Source organism: Canis lupus, chromosome 10 (genome assembly GCF_003254725.2).
Source record: "Canis lupus dingo isolate Sandy chromosome 10, ASM325472v2, whole genome shotgun sequence".
NCBI classification, from domain to species: Eukaryota; Metazoa; Chordata; class Mammalia; order Carnivora; family Canidae; genus Canis; species Canis lupus.
The window spans coordinates 28,482,039-28,504,365 of NC_064252.1; the positions used below are offsets into that span (position 1 = coordinate 28,482,039).

Sequence of the window (22,327 nt, forward strand, 5' to 3'; positions counted from 1 at the left end):
CGCTTCACCTCCCTCCCGAGCACCGAGCACCGGGGGCGATACATTGACCAGCTCCCTGCAGCACGGCGGGGTGGGGTGGGGGGTGTTGCATGACCAGCTGTCACCGGGGGGAATGTGAGAGCAAGCAACGCACAGCATTTCGTGGCCCGGCCCCATGGAAACCTCTCCACTCTCTCTTCATAGGCCTCCAGACCCTAGAGCAAGGATCAGCAAACATTTCTGGAGAGGCCAGAGGGCAAACATTCTAGGCTTTACGGCCATGGTTCTCTGTCGTGGCTTCTCGGGCAGCACTAAAGCAGCCTTAGAGGTTATGCAACTAAATGGGTGTGGGTATGTCCCAGTGAAACTTTGTTTACAGAAAACCAGGTCACAGTTTCCCAATCTGTGTCCCAGAGGGTGGTGGAGCCACTGCGGGAGGAACCTGAGCCCCCATTAACTCTGGAGCAGAGCCCGCCCATCTCATCCCAGCCGATTTTCACTCAACTGTGCTCCAAGTGAGAAATAAACTCTTGCCTGCCAAGCTGCCGTGGTGCTGGATGTTTTTATAACAGTTAGCATATCTTAACTAGGACGGAAGGCTTCCTGGAGGCGGCGGCACCTAGAGGGTATGTAAGGCACCATCCAGGGGGGCGGGACGAGGAGGGGCATTCTTGGGGAAGGCGGGACCTCTGTGAGCGGCCAGCTGACAGGTGGAACGGAGTGTGGAAGATATAGAAGGGGACAGAAAGGGTGCCGTTGGGGGATGAGGAGGTAGGAGCCGATCTATGACGGCTACGGCACAGGAGAGAGCGATCAAAAGGTCCAGCACTCTTGATGCCTCTCTGTGCCCCCCACCACGTGCATTTCCGTGGTCTTGTCCATGCAGCGGACCTGCCTGGAAGCCCTCCCTTCCCCCTCCTGCTTCAGCTCCCCACCTTCCTTCAAGGCTTCCTCAAATCCCCACTTGCTCCACTGTAACCAGAGGCAACGGTGTCTCTCAGCAAGAGCGCAGGCTTGGAGACCAGGGTCCTGGGTACAAATCCTGTCTCTGTCAGTAAAAGAAGCCAAAGAACAGACTATTAAACTGTAACAGAGCCAGGCCTTGCTGGGCTTGAAGACTCTTCTCGAAATCTATCCACAGGAGGAAATGTGGTCCAGGCTAAGCCTGGTCACTCTCAGGGAAACAGCTTAAAGGTGAATCCAAGGTGTGACTGGAAAGCCTTCTGTCAAGACCTCAAAGTGCCTCAGAGATGTTCTCAAGCCACCGAGGCCTTCTGAGGGCAGCAGGCCTCCCTGGACCGCCACCTGGGGCGTCAGGGGTACAGCAGGCAGGTGGAGCCCTAGAACACTCCTTGGGAGCCAGCTCTGCAGGCTGCACCTGCCAGCTCTGGGGCTACAGCCCATGCAGCCCCCGAGGCTGGTCGACTGGGTCCCCCAGGCCCCAGCTGCTCCCACCGGCCTGAACTTGCTTCCTGTCTTGCCAGCCGGGCCTGTCCTGGGACCTGCAGCCTTTAGGCCGCTCTCCTCTTGGACTGTCTCATGCCCTCAGTCTCTATTTCCCACAGAAGCTGGGTCCCCTGCCCTGAGTGCTCAGCTTTGGCCACTTGCCTGTCTTCTGCCCTCTTCACCCAATCATCCCCTTCCACAGGTTTTCTTCCAGGACCCTTCTCTCCTCTGCTTCCACCCACTCAGCACCCTTTCTGAGGCTCCACTGGTTCTGTTCACCCCAGGGGTCCCCGTAGCTTCTTCTCACCCACTTTGGTGACTTCCCTTCCTCTTGCCCTTCCTCCCTGTCTTCGTGCCCTGTCTGCCCCATTCCTGCGCCCCAGGAAGCTGGTGAGTACCTGCCCTGCCTCTCCTCTGGGTGGGGGGGCCTGCGTCTGCTCCCTCCTCCTCTATTGCGAACCAGATTGTGAATGCCTCCCCCTCGGAGCAGGACACAGTGTAAAGCCAAGGTTCCCAGCGGGCCAGGTTGTGATCATTTTATTTTTACCACGTCCTTGGGTGGATGGAGGTGTTTGTGCAGGGGTGGGGGTGTGCGCTGGCTGGGAGGGGACTAAGGCGGCGGCGAATAGCACTTGAGAGGAATGTAGGTCGGTTGCGGAGCAGGGCCCTGTGGTCCCCAGGAGAGGAGAGCTGGTCACCTGGGGCTGGCTCTGCAGAGGGAAGCTGTGAGGAGGAGACTTGGGACAGGGCAGGAGAGGCAGACGTGCTGGTGGCTCTTCTCAGACCAGAGGGCTAGGGTAGGAGAGGCTCCTCCTTGCTTCTCCTCGGGGGGGCCTGTGAGCGCAGAGGGCCTTCTCTGGGCACGGTTGGTTCCTGCGCAGAGGATCCCGGAACTGCTCCCAACCGCTGGCAGGTGGACGGTGCAGCCCGATGTCACATGAAGTGCAACAAACCCCATCTCGTGCCCTGCTCTGTCGCTGTTCTTGGGCTACCTGCTAACCTTCTCTGGTCCTCAGCATCTTCACCTACAAAATGGGAGAAATACCACCCACAGGGAGAGTGGGGACATTTGTAAAATGGGGACGGAATAGAAGTTTTATCTTAAATTTTTTTTAATTTTTAAAAGATTTATTTATTTATTTATTTATTTATTTATTTGAGAGCGAAAGCACATGAGCATGCAAAGAGAAGGAAGGGCAGAGAGACAGCAAGAGAGAGAATCTTTTTTTTTTTAAGATTTTATTTATTTATTCATGAGAGACACAGAGAGAGGCAGAGACAAGGCAGAGGGAGAAGCAGGCTCCCTACAGGGAGCCTGATTGAGGGACTTGATCCCAGGACCCGGGGATCAGGACCCGAGCCAAAGGCAGATGCTCAACCGCTGAGCCACCCAGGTGCCCCAAGAGAGAGAATCTTAAGCAGACTCCCTGCGAAGCACGGGGCCTGACAAGGGGCTCGATTTCAGGACTCCTGAACTGAAATCAGGAGTCCCACGCTTAACTGACTGAGCCACCCAGGCACCCCTGGAACAGCATTTTTAAAATATCTTCACTGTGCTGGACACTTTCATACCAGATCACATCAAACCTTCCAACCCAGTTACTCCCATTGTACAAACAAAGAAATCAAAGCTTAGATATCATATCTCAGGTCTTTTATGAGATAGAAGAAGCAGAAAGGAACATCCCTGAGAGTAGGAAGTGTCTACAGCAATCTGAAGGAGGAGTGGTGTTGCCTGGGTACAGAGGGGGAGAAGAGCATGTGCCAGGGAGTGGGATGAGCATGTGCAAAGGTCCTGGGGTAGGAGAGAGCCTAGTGCAGTGAAGGAACTAAAAGGTGGCCAAGGGGCTGAAGAGTGAGAGAGCACTAAAGGCAGGGGCAAGAGGTAGACCCCTGGCAAGAGAGGCAGAGGCAGATCATGTAGGGTACCTGCAACACATAGGAACCCATTTAAAGATTTTAAGCAAGGATGTGACATGAACTGAAATGAATCCCTCTAGCTGCTATGCAGAGAAGAGGCTGCAGAGGAAGGAGCTGGAGTAAACAGAAGCCCCTAAGAAACATCTAAGCATAATCGTGCCCATTTGACAGATGAGAAAACTGAGGCTTTAAGAGGTAGAAGTGTTTTTTTTCAACGTGGCTCATCTGGTCAGTGCTGGGCTCTAGGTTGCAAGCCCAGGTGTTCCCATCCCCAGCCCAGGGCTCTTGTTTTCTGGCTTATGGGCCTAATAGGGTCAAAGATGTGGGTCGGGTGAGAGCTCAAACATCAGCCACTTCACCCTGGCAACACTTGATCTATGGGCAGCCTCCTCATCACTTGTGATTTTACTGAAATTTCCAAATGCCCAGCATCCCAAGGCCTATGAATGGGGGTGCTGAGCTGCCCCTCCTTCTAGGGCTGTGGTGAAAATTCAATGAGTGCGGATGTAGACACTTAGAAGAATGCCTGGCACCCAGTAGGTGCTCAATCAATGTCAGCTCCCTTTTCCTTAAAGAGGACAGAGAGTCCAGCCTGTCTGGCTTCAAGAGCCAGTGACATATGCCCCCTGTCATACCATTGACCGAGGGTGATGGATTTGACAATCAGCCAGGCCGCACATCCAGGACAGGCTCCGAGCATGGTCCGGGAGGCTGAGTCCATCCTCGGGGTGAGTTCCCACACTGCCACGAATTTATAGAGGGGCAGCCGGGCACACAGTGGCCCTCTGGCCAGGATGTCCCTGCACCGTCCCCAACAGCAAGCCTCTGAGGGCTGGTTCCTGAATCCTTCTTCTGACCTCAGGCCTCACTCCCGGGTTCAGCAAACTGGCAGGTCCCTCCTGGGCCCAAGAATCAGCACATGATGAGTCCCTGCTCTCACAGGGCCTCAGAACTGCCTAAAGGTGAGCGGCACTTTCCTCTCCGGCCAGAGAGAAAGGACGCTCAGAGAGATAGGTGACTGTCCCCGGCAGCGGGGCCGCTGCGTGGATGGGCTGAGTAGGGGACTCTGGGCCACCCGCCTCGCTCTGTGCTCCACGCCACACTCTCGTCCACGACACACCCTCTTCCACTTGCCCTCGTCTGGAGGCACATTCCTCCCACAGCACAGAGCTGGGGCAGGGGCAGGGGAGCAGGGGGCCTCCTCCCTCCCTTTGCTGCCGAAGGGACTTCATGTAAGTGAGACAGAAGCCCTGTGCTCAGCCACCGAGGTGCGGGTGTAGAACGACCCTAACTAATCCCTAACTCGGCGTAGTCGTTGGAACAGAGAGCTGCTCACGCAAAGTGTGTAGGGTGAGCGGAGGGGGGCCTGGGGCGCGGGTGTTTATAGGATGGGCAGAGGAAGGCCGTCCACCAGGGGGCCAAGCACGAAACTTCCAGAGTATGGCAGCACGTAAGCCAAGGGGAGCAAGGGGTTGGAGAAGTGGGGGCCTGTCAAGAGGTCTGGTGGCCTAGGTCTGCAAGTGTCCACAGCGCTCAGTGACAGGGGGGCTGCTGCCCTCCCTGGGAGCTGCTCCCCTGACAGCCGAGCGGATGGGATGAGGGGGACAGGTGTCGCAGGCCCAGCTGCAGGGGTGCGGAGAACCGCAGAGTGCTGGGGTGCTTTGGTTAAGAGGAGAGAGGCTGGGGAGTGTTTATAGGCCAGGGAGGGAGAGTCAGTTGAGGAAGAGAGGGAAGCAGTGTGAGGCACAGGGCTTTGTTTTTGTCGTATCTGTGTCTTTCATCTCAGGCTGCCTCAAATCCTAGTTGAAAATAGAGTATAAATAAATGATCAAATAATAAGACATTGTTCATTCCCTGCCAGCCAGTGACCTTGAAAGGGTCTTCGAACAGTCTTTGTTCTCTCCCGGCTCATGTCAGATTTGCTCCAACAAACAAACACTGGCGAGGCAGTTGCTGTGTGCCAGGTTCTGGGCCAGCTCGGGACGCAGAGCCCAGCCTTCAGGGAGCTCATGGTCTGATGGTGCAGCAGGCTTGACGATGAGTCCCCGTGAGGCAGGGAACCCAAGCACGGAGAAACCCACACGAGATACAGAAGTCACTCAGGAAGGAAGGAGTCTCTCAGGACTTTGGAGGGTGGGAGTATCACGGAGGACCTCAGGGAAGAGGCAATACCTAACCAGGGCTGTGGATGACACCTGGAAGTCCAACCGGGTGGAAGAGGCACAGCACATGCAAAGGCCCTGAGGTATGATAGCACAGGGCCCTGCGAGGACTTTAACAAGGATAGAGCCTAAAGGTGAGAACAAGATTGGAGTGAGCCTTAGAAGTGAGGGCAGGCACTGGGTCTGCAACTGACTTGGCAGGATCACTTGGTTTCCTGGGGATTTTAACAATACCTAGTGCAGTGGATGAACCGATGCTCTCCTGATCCCCAATTTCAGGGAGAAGGTCGAGGAGCAGAGGGAAGCTATAAGGAACCCATTCACAGAGTGTCCACTATGTGCAGGCGGGGTCCCCGAAGCCTGTGGCATGGGGGTGAGCAGCACAGGCAAAGAGCTTCAGCCCTGGGAGCCAACACGCCAGTAGCAGGAGTCAGACAATAGACAGCAGGCAATGCATTTATGGAACCAACAAAAAAAGTAGGACAGGGTGAGGGGCTCAGGAGTTTTGGGTGTGGGTGTGGGTGATGCAATCTTAGGTGGTCAGGGAGGAAGGATCCTGTAGAGCAGAGACTCAAAGGAGGGGAGGGAGTGAGCAATGTGTGCATCCAGGGTAAGAGGGAGTGGCCAAGGCAAGGGTCCTGAGGCAGGAGTGTGCCTGGTGTGCAGGGCGATGGCAAGGGAACCAGTGTTGGTGGCTGAGCCGAGGCTCAGGCAGAGAGGTGACCCGGCCTGACTTACATCTTAAAAGGATCATTTCAGTTGTTGCAGTGGGAACGGATGGAGGTAGAGCTGGGATCACAGCAGGAAGACCAATTAGGAAGCCAATGGGATGATCCAAGCACCAGAGGATGGCGGTTCAAACCAGGACGAAAGCAGAGAGAAGTGATCAATTGTGACTGTAGGATTTCCTAATGGGTTAGATGTGGGGTGAAGGAGGGAGTTGAGCCAAGGCCGGTCAGCTCGGTCTGCGTGAGGATCCCTGACAGCTCCGAGGCCCAGGAGGGCAGATGTGGCCGCGCACCCCACCTGGCCCCTGATGTGAACTGAAGCCCAAGAGGAGAATGAGAATATTAACGGCAACAGTCACTTGTTGGGTGCCAGGCCCTGTCCTGAGGGCTTCTTGGATCGTAGAGGGGTTCCCATCAGGCAAAGAGTGGGAGCCCCGACACCGCATTTAGGGTACCAGACGGGACTTTTTTTTTTTTAAGATTTTATTTATTTATTCATGAGAGACAGAGAGAGAGAGAGAGAGGGAGAGACACAGGCAGAGGGAGAAGCAGGCTCCACGCAGGGAGCACGACGGGGGACTCCATCGATCCTGGGTCTCCAGGATCACGCCCTGGGCTGAAGGCGGGGCTAAACCACTGAGCCACCCGGGCTGCCCTAGATGGGACTTTTTTAATGACAGAAACCAGCTGTGTCCAGCGGGCAGAGTGGGGGGTAGAGGGAAGACTTGGCTAGCTTGCCGAAGCCATGGGGGAGCCAGAAAACTGGGGGCTCCGTGTGGGCCAGACAGCAGCAGCTCCACAGCCTGGGAAGCCCGACATGGGAGTGCGCTCTCCATCTCTGTGGCTTTCCGCGGGAAGGGGGATGTTTGTCCCTGTGCGTCTGTCTCTGTCCCAGACCAAAGGTGCAGTAAGTCAAGTTTAGGTCAGGTGTCTAAGAAAGGGCAGGCTGCCTGAATCGATGGTGCCCCCAAGACTGTACCCAACGGGGAAGAGATCATTGTCCCAAAGACCAGAGAAGGAGGGATCAATCACTGGGTGGCCGCCAACAACCCACACCCAGGGCCTTGGGCTCAGAAGACAGGCAGACCTGGATTCACGTTCCTGTTCAGGTCCTGCCACATGCTGTATGAGCCTCGGTTTCCTCACCCATAAAACAGGGATGACAAAACGCGCTCTGAGGGTCATGAGAAGCATCACCAGACACACTTATGAAGTCCCCGGCAGCGCCCAGCGTGGCCTAGGACCTCATGTAACAGGAGGCTGTGCCCTCCCTCTGAAGGGGACTCCAGAGGTTCACTGCAGAGAACAAAGCGACCGAATTCTCCAGGACCAGCTCAAAGGAGGTCTGACTCCTTGCATCCTAGGACCTCCCCTAGCCCCGGGGTGGGACACACCAACCTGGGGGACGGCGTTTACCCCCTGAGACAGCGTTTACCCCCTGAGACATGCTAGAGGTGAGTGTGGGGAGGGGTGCAGGATGTGCATCCGGCCGCCCCCCTGTGAGACCTGGGATGCCCTGTACAACCTCCCCTGCCCGCCCCCCTGAGTCAGGGAGATTTCCGGGGTGTGTGAAGGGGACAGGGAGATAGCGGGACAGAGAGGAGGAAGCCCACTGCTCGGTGTGGCAAGGACCCGTGGGTTTCCCATGGCACCAGCAGACATGAAAGTAGAAACTCAGGGCTTAAGTCAACATCCTGGCCCGCTGCCAAGATCAGGGAGGGACCCTGGGAGCTGAAGCTGTGAGCCAACCTGCAAGATCGGGGCCCCTCGGAGTCAGAGCTGTAAGCGCACCCCTACCTGCCCGTGAGCACTAAAGGAAGGAGGTAGAGTTTGAGCCTGAGCCGCATCCAACCAGCACCTCCTCTGGAGAGAGGCTGCCCTCAGGCTCCAGCCTCCCAGGGGTGCCAGCCGCTACCGTATCCAGAGGGTGCCAGCACCCACGGTGTGTGTTGGACAGAAATACAGGCAAAACCATGGGGCAGAGGTGCAGCAAACTCACCACCTCTGACACAGGCCTGTCTGCAGAGAGGGCGGCGGGTCTGAACCACCAGATGGGCCCAATCCACCTGCAGGGGGCAGTCACAGGAGGAGCCAGCTTTCTCCTGGACTCCAGAAGATGCACACACCGAAGCACGTGCACGTGTGTGCACACTTGTATGCTCATGCAACCATGCGTGCACATGTGAACATGTACACGGGCATGCACACACGCTCATGCACACAACATGTACACACACACACAGCCCCAGTGGGGAGCTCCACAATTCGAGTGAGATCGGCAGTTGAAAATGAACCAGTTTGGGACGCCTGGGTGGCTCAGCGGTTGAGCGTCTGACTTCAGCTCAGGTTGTGATCCCAGGGTCCCTGGGATTGAGTCCCACATCGGGCTCCCCATAGGGAGCCTGCTTCTCCCTCTGCCTGTGTCTCTGCCTCTCCTTCTGTCTCTGGGTTTCTCATGAATAAAAAAATAAAATCTTTTTTTTTTTTTAATGAAGCAGGTTGAGTGTTAACAATCAAAATGAAATTATTCTTTTTAATGACCAAAAGTGATGGGGAACGCCTGGAATGGGCCTGAAGTGTCCTGAAGGAAGCCAGCCAGAAAGACAAAGTTCAAGAGAGCACAGTGGAAGCAGTTACTAGAGAAAGTAAAATACATTATCACCTTTTCCTGTTTACCTCGACAGCAGAGGCCCTTCGTGTAAAACGGCTTCATTAATTACCATCGTTGCCCCATTTAGGACCGGGAAGTTTTCTTGCCGCCCTCCCAGCACACAGAGGAAGTCCCCATTAATTTAGGAAACTGATGTGTAAACCAAAATTTAAGGAGCTGGAGGCTTTCTTGTTGCAGCTTCGCTGCCTTCATGCCAAAAGGCACGTTTGCAGAAAAGTTCACCAGTATGAAGGGGCTGAGGAAGCTTCTGGAACTAGTCAAGGTACAATAATATGCTCCTTATGCTGTAACATTGTCCCCGCTGCCCATCCGGCATCTCCATCTCCTCCCAAGTTAAGACGAAGTGTGAGAAGGAGCTGGGGATTGGAGGCCCACTACTGCCGTTTACCAGCTGTGTGACCTGGGACAAATCGCTGCCCCTCTCTGTCCCCTAGTCCTCACCTGGACTGTGATTACAACACCCAGCTCGGTGACGCTGGATGAAGAGCAGATGGAAGAGCCTGGATGGGAAAGCCCCCCTTAGATGTGTCATTCCCTTTCTAAATGTTTCCGTGCCCCCCAGCTGCTTACCCCCCACTAGGAACCAGATCTGATGGTGTAAAAAATGACCTTGTTCGTTCAGTCAAGACTAGTGGAGGCAGCCCAGAGATCTCATCCCCGTCTTCTAAAGAGACAGGACGCCCTCTCCGCTCTGCCCTAATAGAAGAAGTCTCTGGGTGTTTTCATTTTGCAAGCAAGCCCCTATTTTGCGCCTAGCTCCTACCAGCCAACTTTACACACCCCGTTTGGGGGAGCCCTGGGACAGGCAGTCCAGCCACCCCCCACCCTGCCCTGTTCAGAGCTGAGGCTCGCGGGGCTGCTCAGAGTGCAGTGCTCCCACGCCTCCCCCGTCAGGCTCGGTTGCTGACAAGGCCTCCGCCAGCCTGACCTTCCTCTCCCTGGGAGGGACTCTGCTAGAAGGATGTGCCACTCAGGCTTTTCCTCTGTTACCGCAGGCTGTCTTCCCCATTCACTGATCCTCCGGCCCGTGAATCAAAGCTTGTCTTTTTTTTTTTTTTTTTTTTTGCCTCTGCTACCAGCCCTTGAGTTTCCGATTTCAACATTAGCTCATTGACCGGTGGCAGCGTTCCCGAGCCTCATTCAGGAAGGCTCCATCTTCTGCGGGAGGCAGAGGGAGGGGCCGGGAGGCCGGGCCGGCACACCCGGGGCACCCAGGGCAGAGTCGGAATCGGACCTCTCTCTCCTCACTCCTGGGGGAGCCTCTCCCCTCGGGCCACCCCAGAGACAGGATCTCAGGCCCAACTGTGATCCCCTGATCCCCGGCAGACACTTGGTGATGGATCAGCTGTAAAGCTTTGCCAGAGGTGTGAGAGGGGCAGAGATGCACTGCGCAGGATAAAGGGCTTTGTGGGCTATGAAATGCTACACCCGTGCCGGGCACTAGTGGTTTTGCAAACACCAGGGAGCTGCTGGGTTGTGCCTTTCACAACTTTAAAAGAATGCCCCCGAGCGTGGACAAGCCACTGGGCCTGGGAGCATGAGACAAAATGGTAATAGAACTTTTCCCTCCTGGAGGCCAAAGACACCAGGGAGTGTGTCTTCCGGCCCCCTTGGGTCCCCAATTTTAAGGGTTGGTAATAAATAGGATAATAATGATGACTGTGATTGCCTTTCACCCTGCTAAGTGCCTTATGGGCTTTATCTCCTTCTATCCATGCAACACCACTGCTCCATCATCCCTCCATTGACAGAGGAGCAAACTGAGATGTGGTAAGTCAGGGTACCTTGCCAAGGTCCCATAGCTGGGGTGTGGTGATCCCAGGATTCACACCGGCCCTCTTACCTGCTAGCCAGTACAGGGAGCCTGGAGCACAGCACCCGCACCCAGGCCAGAGGAGGGCCTAGGGAATGTGGCATCTCTCCATCTCCTGCCACCACCACGCCTAGCCATGTGGAGAGGGCCTAAGACCCTGAAGGATGCAGCCACACCAAATCGCACTAGACCAGCCAGGTACAACCTGGACTCCTGCATCCTCAGGCAGGTGACCCTCACGCTGTGCTCAGGATACACGGGAAGCAAAAAGAGGGTTTCCTCATCTGTAAATGAGGCTGTAGACTCATCTGTCCTCCAAGGGGCCTTCCCATTCTGGCTTTCAGGGAACCCAATGAGCCACAGGCCCCAGGTCTGTGGGGCTGATCGAATGCAAGGCCTTGTAATGGTTAAAAACAAACAAACAAACAAAAAGACAAAAAACAAAAAACTATTAAACACCTTCTCTCTATTGGTTCTTTGTATGTGCATAGCCTCTGGTCATCCTCAGTTCAGCCCAATAAAAGGGAAACAGAATCATCCCATATGGCAGAGAGGGAAGTTTAGGTTTTAAGGTGTACAGTCCTCTTGCTCTTTGTCTCACAACTGAGATTTGAACCCAGGCTCTAGGTCTGAGCTCCTTCCATTACATTCTGTCAACACCCCACCAGGGAGGGGCACAGGGAATGGAGAGCAACAGCCACCCTGCGCGTGGCATCCTGCGAGCTGCTATGGTCATGATTCCTATTCCACTGAGCAGGATGCTGAGGCTCAGAGAGATGCCCACAGTCACAAATCCCCACCATCTGGCCACAGGTGGTCCCCACTCCAAGGCCCCCAGAAGATGCTGGGAAGAAGACAGTCCAAAGCATGTGGGTGCCAGGCAGTACCGTTAGGCAGGAGAGAGGGTGGCTGCAGAGGCCAAGAGGATCCAGAAAGGGGCTCCCATCCCAGACCCGGACAGCAGGAGTCTCCCTAGAGGGATAGAGTCCTGGGAGGGGAACAGAACGGGCAAGGCAAAGGAGAGAGGAGGTCCCCACACTATGTGTGTCAGGGGACAGGATGTGGCTCAAAGGACATGAATTTTGAAAAGCCAGCTCTGCTTCCCTTGGCGGGGGGGCGGAGTGGGGGGGTGGCTGGAGACCAGGACTGAAGCCATATCAGCCAGTAAGGTGGGGACACGCCTCCAGCAGGCGGTGGCAGTGGATGGAGAGGAAGATGTGTGCTCAGGTCAGGTGGAGGAAGCCCCGGACACTTCAGCAGGAGGGAGTCTGCGGTCACAGGCCTCAGGCCTCAGGTGGAACTAATATTCCATGGAATTTACCAGGAGGAAGTGAACTGTGGGAATGCACGGACCGGACAGAGGAGCACCTGGCACATAGTAGGTACTTAATGAATGTTTGTTGGGGGGAAGCAGCGCCCACCGGCTGGGAGGGGTCAGGGCTCCATGGGAGATTTTCTTTCTCTTCCCCTCTCCTCTACTCCAGACCTTTCTCATCATGGGCGTTTCTGGACCTCACTGTGTTCCAGGCCCTTGACCGCATGCTTTACTTACAGTACCGTGTCCTGTTTGCCCAGCAGTTCTGTGAGTCACTGAGAAGACAAGAAACCAGGACCGTCCGGCTGGCTCAGTCTGAAGAGCGCGCGACTCTTGATCTCAGGGTTGCTCGTTCGAGCCCCACGTTGGGTGTAGGGATTACTTAAATAAATAAACTTAAAAAAAATATTTCAACCACCATTTAAACAAAGCCAAACAACAACAACAAAAAGAAGGTAAGAAACAAGCCCATGATCACTCAATAAAAAAGTGGCAGAGCTGGAATTATGACCCACTTTTGACTAATTCCAGAACCCTTTTTCTCAGCTGCTAGATCTTACTGATTCTTAAAAAGCCCATGTTTAGGCTTTCACCCCTTGGGCTTCAACATCAGCTGTCCGAGATAAACATTTGAGGTCTGTGTCACGCTGTCTTATCAGACATTTACACTGTAGTGTGAATGTGTATTTTGAAGAGTAGCTTCATATCCTAATCAAATGCCAATATTAATATTGTTCCTAGTATTAATATTCACTACAGTGTATTTGTCACTGAGACCATAAGTGCCAAGTATTATTTTAAGCACTTAAAAGTTACTTTTATTTTATTTTATTTATTTATTCATGAGAGATACAGAGAGAGAGAAGCAGAGACACAGGCAGAGGGAGAAGCAGGCTTCATGTAGGGAGCCTGATGCGGGACTCGATCCTAGGACTCCAGGATCACGCCCTGGGGCGAAGGCAGGCACTAAACCGCTGAACCACCCAGGGACCCCCAAGTTATTATCTTATTTAACCTTCACAGCAAACCATATCATTATCTGATAAATTAATTTTTGTAGACTTCATTTATTTATTCATGAGAGACACAGAGAGGCAGAGACATAGGCAGAGGGAAAAGCAGGCTCCATGCAGGGAGCCTGATACAGGACTTGATCCCAGGACCCCGGGATCACGACCTGAGCTGAAGGCAGATGCTCAACCGCTGAGCCACCCAGGTGCCCCTAATCTGATAAAACTATTATTCAACAAATACTAACCACCAGCAGCCTTCCATGGAGGGAGTACAGGTCCCTGCCCCACTGACCTGCTTTGGCCAATTGGATACTAGCAGATGTGACTCAGTAGGGACTTGATGATGTGCTGACATAGTTGGCCTCACCTTCCTACACTCCTGTCTTCTGCCGGGAAAACATGACCCCAGGTGGCCACTGATACAAAGAGCATGAAAGATAAATAGAGACCTGTGGTTAATCCACAGCTCGGAGCTCAGCCCTCAGAAAGCCCCTCACAGGAGCAAAACTGAAGCCCGCCTACCCCACAGGTGCATGAGTGAAGTGACCATGGTTGTAGCTGATGTCACTGAGTTTGGGAGTGCTTTGATGCACAATAACTAAGGCTAGAAGTTCTACTTTAAGTTCCCACGTTACATCTGAAAAATCTGAGGCAGAGGTACTCACATGTGTTCACAAAGCTATTCAATGACAGAGCAAAAATGTAAGCCCAGATCATCTGGTTCATAGAACACAGAGGAGGGGCTGGGAATCTTTTTTTTTTCTTCTTTAAGATTTTATTTATTTATTCATGAGAGACACACAGAGAGAAGCAGAGACATAGGCAGAGGGAGAAACAGGCTCCCTGCGAAGAGCCCAATGTGAGGTTCGACCCCAAGACCCTAGGATCATAACCTGAGCCAAAGGCTAATGCTCAACCACTGAGCTACCCAGGCAAGGGCTGGGAATCTTGAAGAGTAAGTTCCCAAGGCTCATTAACCAAACAAACCCAGAGAATAAATGACTACTTGGTTGGTGTATGTTCAGCGCAGACAGAAGATAACACCTCCAGACCGGTCTGACGGTGGTGGGCCAATCCCAAGACTGAAGACACATGAAAGAAGTAAGTTTTGGGGGTACCTGGGTGGCCCAGGTGGTTAAACATCTGCCTTCAGCTCTGGTCATGATCCCAGAGTCCTGGGATCAAGTCCTGCATCAGGCTCCCTGCTCCATGGGGAGCCTGCTTCTCCCTCTGCCCCTCCCCCTGCTCATGTGCAGTCTCTCTTTCTCTTTCTCTTTCTCTCTTTCTCTTCTCTTTCTCTTTCTCTTTCTCTTTCTCTTTCTCTTTCTCTCTCTCTCTCTCTCACCCACACACACACACACACGCTCTCTTTCTCAAATAAATAAATAAAATCTTAAAAAAAAAAAAGAAGTGAGTTTGGCCCTTATTAGAGCTTCAGGAACCACCCCCCCAGAGGAGGGGTGCAGTCTCTGGAGAACGGGTTCCAGAAAGAGGAGCTCAGGGCATATCGGCGCCTTGGTGGTGACGAATAGCTGCTGAACATGGATAAAGCTAGTGGCCACCCTCAGAAAGGATGTCATTCCCAGGGTGCATCCTCCTCCAGCCCCCTGAGGAGGAGGAAGGGGGTCAATGGGCCAGGGGACAGGAGAGCAAGAGAAGGAGGAGGCTGCATACAAGGATTGGTGTGGAAGGAAGCTCTGTGCTCTGGACTATAGAATTCTTTCATTAAAGAAGCTTCATGAACACCACTTTGGGGCCCCCAAAGCCTTTTATAGGATCTTTGCTGAGCCAGTAGAGAAATCGAGGCACACAGGAGGGATGTGACATGCTTGAGATGAAATAATGAATAATTGTCTCAGGCGGCAGGAATCCAGATCTCTCGCAAGTCCCGGACAAAGCACAGTTTGAAGATGCCACCAGGTGTCTGCGTGTGAGAGCTAGGAAGGTCTTTTCATTCCTGGGATCCGTGTTCTGAGACAGGGAAATGGAAACCCAGAAGGGCCGACGACCTGGACAAAGTCACAGGGCAAGACCCACCGGGTTACTCTCCCACTGAAACTCACTGTGATTCTTACTCGTAGGAATCTAATGTACAGCAAAATTCAGAAACCATTTTATGTATTAGGATGTTCGCCTCAGCATTCTTTATAATCATGAAAAACGGAAACATCCTTAATGCCAACAATTAGGAAATCAATCGTATATTCTCCCAACAACAGGGACTCTAGATTTGAGGTTCATTTAACAAACTGCTCACTGCTTCTGGAAGACTTGCCATTTTAAACTTAACTTCATGTCTTTGCACATGCTGTTCCCTCTGCCTAAAATTCCCTTCCTTCCGTTGCCTCTCTATAAGCTCCCACCACCCTTCAGCACACAACACAAAATTCCCAGAAAGATGAACAATGTATCTTTATATGCACCCTCCCCCCAGCTCCAGCCTGGCATGTAGAACTGATCACTCAGAGATCTACGGAATGAAGGAAAGGACCATCTAATGAATTAGCAAAGACAGATATATAGGTCTCTTGATTCTCTATCCAGAGCTATTTATTTCTTTTGGCTTCTTTTTTCTTCTTTTATGTAGCACCTAAAACCAAAATACAAATGTCTAACGTCTAAGTTGTCTTCTTTGACATGAACTTTCACCAAATCTTTAGCCAATCTGCCATCCACCCCGAGCAGCCTCCCGGAGCATCCAGGCCTTGGCTCCCTGGAGCTTTGCTGTAGCCATAGCTCATGTGATCCAGTCTACAAGGGTGTGTAACAAAGAATCAATCCAACAACCAAAACACTCAAGATAATTCAAGCTCCTTAATTATGTGTCTCCGACACCACAGAGGGACACACACACTGCAGCAGAATTTTCTAAAATCTGCCTTCCCATTCCCATCAGTCTCTCTCACCTCCTCTCCAGTTCCTTCTACATGCTTTCCTCCAGCACCCTGAAAAATTCCCCCCACTGAGCCTTAAATGAGGGCTTGTCATTTCCTTCTGCCCCTTTCTTCTTGATTCTGTGGCCTCCACACACCCCTGTCCCCTGACAAAAAAACTAATCAAGAATCAGAAAGGAAAAAAAAAAAAAAAAAAAAAAACCTCAGCCAAACCTCACTAGCTAACAGCCTAAAAGGAGAGACCAGGAACACTCCTTCAGAATAAAAGGTCTTTTCAATGGTATCCCCTTACCCAAAGAATAAGTTTTATTTTATAGCCTCTTCTTTTTGTCCATCTATTATCTGGTCCTCAGCCTTTTTTTTTCCAACTTGCAACATCAGAGGTGAACCTGGCATACAATAAAGCAGCAAACGTCTATACCCCAAACCTTGCTCGTCCATGACTGACACTCCAGGCTCGCATCACAATGGCAGAAGGGCCAGCTGGCCCCCACATACGCATTCCCACTTGACCCTCATATGTGTGGCTTGTGTGAAGGCTACAGGACAAATGTCCTGGTGTTGCCAGCAATTTTTTTTCAAGGGAAACATTGTGCTTGGACGCAGTGTATCTACAGAATCCACTGAACTTGACATTGCTGGATACTTAGAACAAATACAAACTAGCAGGAACCAGGAGAAATATTAAGCACACATAACATGAATCTGAGGCAAGCAGCTATCGCCACCTACGCCCATGACAAACTGCCACGTAGATGCTCTTCTGACATTTGCCCTTTTCGACCAGGTAAATTCACCTCATCAGAGATCGGCAAAGCCTGGCCCCCAGCCTCTCATGCACAGTTTTCTGTTTACACTGACTTTCAGGAGTCACTAACCCCTTGCTTCCTTGGCTTCCAGTAGATCTGGCATTTTATAAGCAGCATAGATCAATTGGAAAGTGAATTATCCCTGGTAGTGACTAATAATAAGATAATAACGTTATAACCACCTCAAAAAGTGTGTAGGAGCTGGAGAAAATGTGGCAAGAGTGGAAAAATTGAATCAAGTTATGCAAAAAAAAAAATTAAAGCGGGTGACTTCGCAAGAAGGCAAAGAGCAGTTAATTTGGCTTCGGAATTAAATTATTCTTCTGTTACAGATGAATTTAGCACAGCAAAATGTAGGAAAATGTATTTAAATGATCATTGGGCTAATAAATCCAATAAATCGTTTTGATCCTACTGAGATCTCTTAGTTCCTCTGTCTGAACCTGTAAGTGCCTCACCACGGTCTGCAGTAAGATCTGCTCCTGCCACCCTGCTTACATCGCCTTCATCCCTACCGACAGTGTTCCAGCCCCACCAAACCCCTTGTCTCTGTCTCAGAGTCTTTGCACCTGTCAGTCCTCTGCTTGAACGTCTCCCAGACCTCCACACGGCTTCCCCATCTTTGTTCAGGTCTTGGCTCCTTGGAGGACCCTTCTCTGGCCACACTTGCTGAAGGAGGATCCTGACCCCCACCCCCGACCGCCTTAGACCCTCCTCTTCCCACTGCTGGTCTTCTTTCTTGCTCTCCCACAATTCTATTTTTTAATCTTTCATAGCCCTTTCTGCTATATGAAATTATTTTATTACAGATATTATATCATATGTTTTATATAAAGCTCTTCATTTATAGGCTCACTGGAATGAAGAGACATAAAAGTAGAACACAGTGGGGGCGCCTGGGTGGCTCAGTCAGTTGAGCATCTGCCTTTGGCTCAGGTCATGATCCCAGGGTCCTGGGGATCAAGCCCTGAATTGGGCTCCCTGCTCAGTGGGGAGTCTGTTTCTCCCTTTGCCTCTGTGGGTCCACCTGCTTGTGCTCTCTATCTGTCAAATAAATAAATAAAATCTTAAAAGAAGGGGATCCCTGGGTGGCTCAGTGGTTTGGCACCTGCCTTTGGCCCAGGGCGCGATCCTGGAGTCCCAGGATCGAGTCCCGCATCGGGCTCCCGGCATGGAGCCTGCTTCTCCCTCTGCCTGTGTCTCTGCCTCTCACTTTCTCTCTATATATCTATCATGAATGAATGAATGAATGAATGAATAATGAATAATTAATAATAATAATAATAATAAATGAATAAATAAATCTTAAAAAAAATCTTAAAAGAAAAAAATAGAACACAATGCTTGACAGCAGGGCTTTGGGGCCAGACAGTTCTGCTCCTACCAGCAATGATCCTGGGCAAGTTATTGAATCTTGTGGGGACTTGTTTTTCTCAACTTGGATGATAATATCCACATTGTAGGGCTTACTATGGACTGAAATGTGTCCCCCACTGTCACCACCACCTCTAAATTTGTGTGAAGTCCTAACCCCCAATGTGACAGTATTCGGAGGTGGGATCTGTGGAAGGAGCTCTCATGAGGGACTCACCGCCCTTATAAGAAGACATCAGAGAGCTTGCTCACTTGCTCTCTCTCTGCATTGTGAGGACACAGCAAGAAGGTATCCGTCTGCAAGCCAGGAAGAGCACTCTCACCAGGAACCGAGTCCACCAGCACCTTAATTTTGGCCCTCCTGCATTTTGTTATAGCAGCCCCAGCTGACGAAGACAGGGCTTTTTTGAGGACTTGATGAATTAATGGATGTAAGGCAATTAGAATAATGCCTGAAACATAATAAGCTCTGTATGCATTTTTAAAACTTTTTTATTATGGAATATTTCAAACATAGATAAAAGTAGGGAGAGTGGCATAATAAATATTATGCAATGAAGCCATTAAGCCCTATGAAACCGTCACTAAGCTTCCATAATGATCAATTCAGCCTTGTTTGAGCTGTACTTTCATTCACTTCTCCCACTCTTAGCTTATTTAGAAACAGATTCCAGACTTCATATAATTTTATCTGGAAATATTTCAGTATGTATCTCTAAAATACAGGGACTCTTTTTATAACCACAATATCATCATCACACTGAAAAATAAGGAGCACAACACCACTGTCACACCCCAGAAACCAAACTTTTGTCTTGGCCTTGGCTACCACTAAATCCCCAGACCTAGAATAAGGCCCAGCATACAGTAGTTGTTCAATAAACAGGGGTGGGAAAAACCAATGATTCTCTCCTTTTGCTTTAAATGTCTCCAAGAGTCTCAACATCTCTGCGGCTTTCTCTAGTTAGAGTTGTCTACCCTGTACCCATTTTCATGTTAGCTCACTTTTGCCTTGAATGTTGCTCTTTAATGCCTTTTACAGTCCTCAAGGTGGAAGGATCGTGTCCATTGTGGAAAGAGAAGTGCAGTTGCAACATTCAACAACTATCTCTTGCTCCCCAGTTGGACACTTGACCCCACATAAGTCACTGGGATCCAGTGGTGACCAACATGCCATTGGCTAAAATAATCTCAAAGTTCGCAAAGAAGGGAGACCTGGTAATAACCAGATCCTACACAAGGGAAAATATCAAGTAAGAACATGACTTACTAGAAGTGAGAACATATGGAGGCCCCTGTTACCAAATTCAGTTGGTGCGGTGGGGAAGCCATGCACAGATCAGTGGAACAGAAAGAGCAGGACTAGAGCAACATATTCACGGGAATTCAGTATGGGGCAGAGATGATATTTCAATTCAGTTGGAAAAGAGTAATTGTTTAATTGATGAACCTTGCACAACCAGCTCTCTTTTGCAAGAAAGTGGAAACCTCACTTGACGTTGGATGGATTGACGAGTTAACATCCAAAAAATAAAGTAAAACAATAAATATCTTGGGATAAAATGGAGAAGAGGACAGGATCAGTTTCAGTGCATAAGAAAATGAGAAAATTAGGTGCCTGGGTGGCTCAGTCAGTAAAACGTTTGCCTTCAGCTCAGGTCATGATCCCAGGGTCCTGGGATGGAGCTCTGCATTGGACTCCCTGCTCAGGAGGGAGCCTGCTTCTCCCTCTCCTACTCCCCCCACTTGTGCTCTCATTCTGTTAAATTAATTAATTAATTAATTAACTAACTAACTAACTAAAAAAAAAGTCATACATAAAAAGACATTATACTGGGGATCCCTGGGTGGCGCAGCAGTTTAGCGCCTGCCTTTGGCCCAGGGCGCGATCCTGGAGACCTAGGATCGAATCCCACGTCAGGCTCCCAGTGCATGGAGCCTGCTTCTCCCTCTGCCTGTGTCTCTGCCTCTCTCTCTCTCTCTCTCTCACTGTGTGACTATCATAAATAAATAAATAAAAATTAAAAAAATGATTTTAAAAAAAAGACATTATACTTCCCAAAATTACTTTTGTGGCAACAGATTCCATTCACGAAGTCAATATGAAAATAAGGAATCCAAGTATAAAACTATAAAACTATTTGACATTTGGCAGTGTATACAAGGGGCCAATCACGTTGCGCACTTGAAACTAATATAAGGTTATATGCCATTTTCCTTCAAATAAACTATTCCCAGCACAGATGTCAAATAAAAAGTTAATATTTATAATATGCAACGAGCTCTTACAAACTGATAAGAAACTCAAGAGAAGGATTGAGTCAAAAGATAAGACTCGGCAGGATGTGGTGCCAATCCAGATGTCCAACAAACATATGGAAAGAGGCACTAACTCACTAATTGTACGGGAATCTGAAATTGGAGTAACTGTGAGATTTCACTTTGTCCCCATCAGACTGGCAAAAACTAAAAATACTACTAACACCTATTGCTGGTGTGGATGCGGGTAAGTAGACTCATAAAATTGTTGTTGGAAAGGTGACAAGGTACAGCATTGTTGGAAAGCGAGCTGAAATAAAAAATACATACACCCGTCAACTATGCGACTCCTGGGGCTCTAGTCCACTGAAGAGCTCCCGCTGAAGGACACATGTCCAGGGTGTGTACTGCTGCACTGCTTGCAGGCTCGGGTGCAGCCGGAGGACAGGATGTAGAACGAATGCCCATCAGGACAAGACCGGATGAGGAAACCATAGTCACTGCTCACTCTGAAATATAATGATGCCATTACGAGAATGAATTAGGGCTACTGCAGCTGACTCAGAGCCTCACAGGTGTTGCTGTTTGGGCGATAAAGCAAGATGCAGAGGGGGGCCTCACGCGGCCCCCCTTTGTGAAACAGTGCCCAGGCCCTACACCTGCATATGCGTGGGAACAGACGCAGGTGTGTGTTCACGTGTGCACGTTAGCTGCAGGGATGTTTTGTTTACAATTGGTGAACATGTGGAAAAATACTGGAAATACACTGGTTATTTACATGGGGATGAAGGGATGAGGGAGGCAAGCGAAAGGAAAAAGGAAAGACCGAGAAATCCGGCGTGTGTGGTATTGTCCCGGCTAAGCCCCCTGCACCTTATCGCCACACGGATCCCAGGGGAAAAAGGTGAGTGTGGCTGGGACGCAGCGTCCACGTGGGGTCGGGGTCCTGGGGGGGATAAAGCGGACAAGATTGGAGGGCACGGGGCCGGGCCTCACAGTGTGGAGCTCACTGGAGGTTCCCAGCAAGGAGATGCCTCCATCTCACCCCTTCCTCCCGGGCGCTCTCGAGGTTCCATGTGGCCCGGGGTACATGGTCTGAATGAATCTGGCATAAACTCAGGGAGCCATGTGATTCCTCCCACTTCCAAGCTGAAGAAACTGAGCCTCCGAGAGGGGAAGCATCTTCCACAATGTCCCTGGGGCTCTTACCCGGTCTTCTGGCTCCAGACTCAATGTTCTTTCTGATACTCTATTCTGTGATAACCCCCTAGCAGCAGACGCGGGCCTGGGTGTGAGGCCAGGAAGAAGGCAGGAGCCCAGTAGATGCCCACCTGCCACTGACTCAGGCAAGGGGAGGGACGGTTGACCCACAGGACCTCTCCCCACGCTGGGACAGAAACCAAATACAGGCAGAGCTGTGTGCCAATCATCGTGAATCTGCCATTTGCTGGCGGTTTGGCTTGGCAGGTTCACCACCCTGAGCCTCAGTTTCCCCAGGTTTTCTGTAGTATTAAAGGACAAAGAGGGGGGCACACAGTAGGCAATCAACAGCTATGAGACTCTACAGCCTGAAAGCATGAGAGCTGGAATCTTGACTCCGTCGCTTCTTGGCTGTGCAACCTTGGGCAAGTTGCTTAACCTCTCTGTGCTGGGATTTCTCACCTGTAAAATGAGAACCACGACAGACGTCCCCTGGAGGGCTCGCTGTGAGTATCCGAGATGCGCAGCACACCCGGCACAGAGGCCGCGCTCAACAAACCTGGTCACGAGGACCCCCGTCATTGAAGAAGATGTGCTGCTGTATCACTTCTGCTCCTCTTCTCTCTCCCTCCACCCACTCCCACCCCATTTATCAGCAAACACTTGCTGAGAGCCTGTTCTGTGCCAACGTCTGCGCGAGATGCGAAGGACACAGTGACGAGCTCCAGGGAGAAGGATCCAGCC

General features: G+C 51.1%; 1 long non-coding RNA gene across 1 annotated transcript in view; it reads right to left on the reverse strand.

Annotated features, from left to right (window-relative positions):
• Positions 1 to 1,946: 1,946 nt before the first annotated feature.
• LOC112668627 (uncharacterized) overlaps positions 1,947 to 22,327 on the reverse strand; it is a 29,581-nt gene continuing 9,200 nt past the window's right edge. The window contains exon 2 of the long non-coding RNA XR_003141748.3: positions 1,947 to 2,450. This is a non-coding gene — a long non-coding RNA (uncharacterized LOC112668627). The remainder of the gene's footprint in view (positions 2,451 to 22,327) is intronic.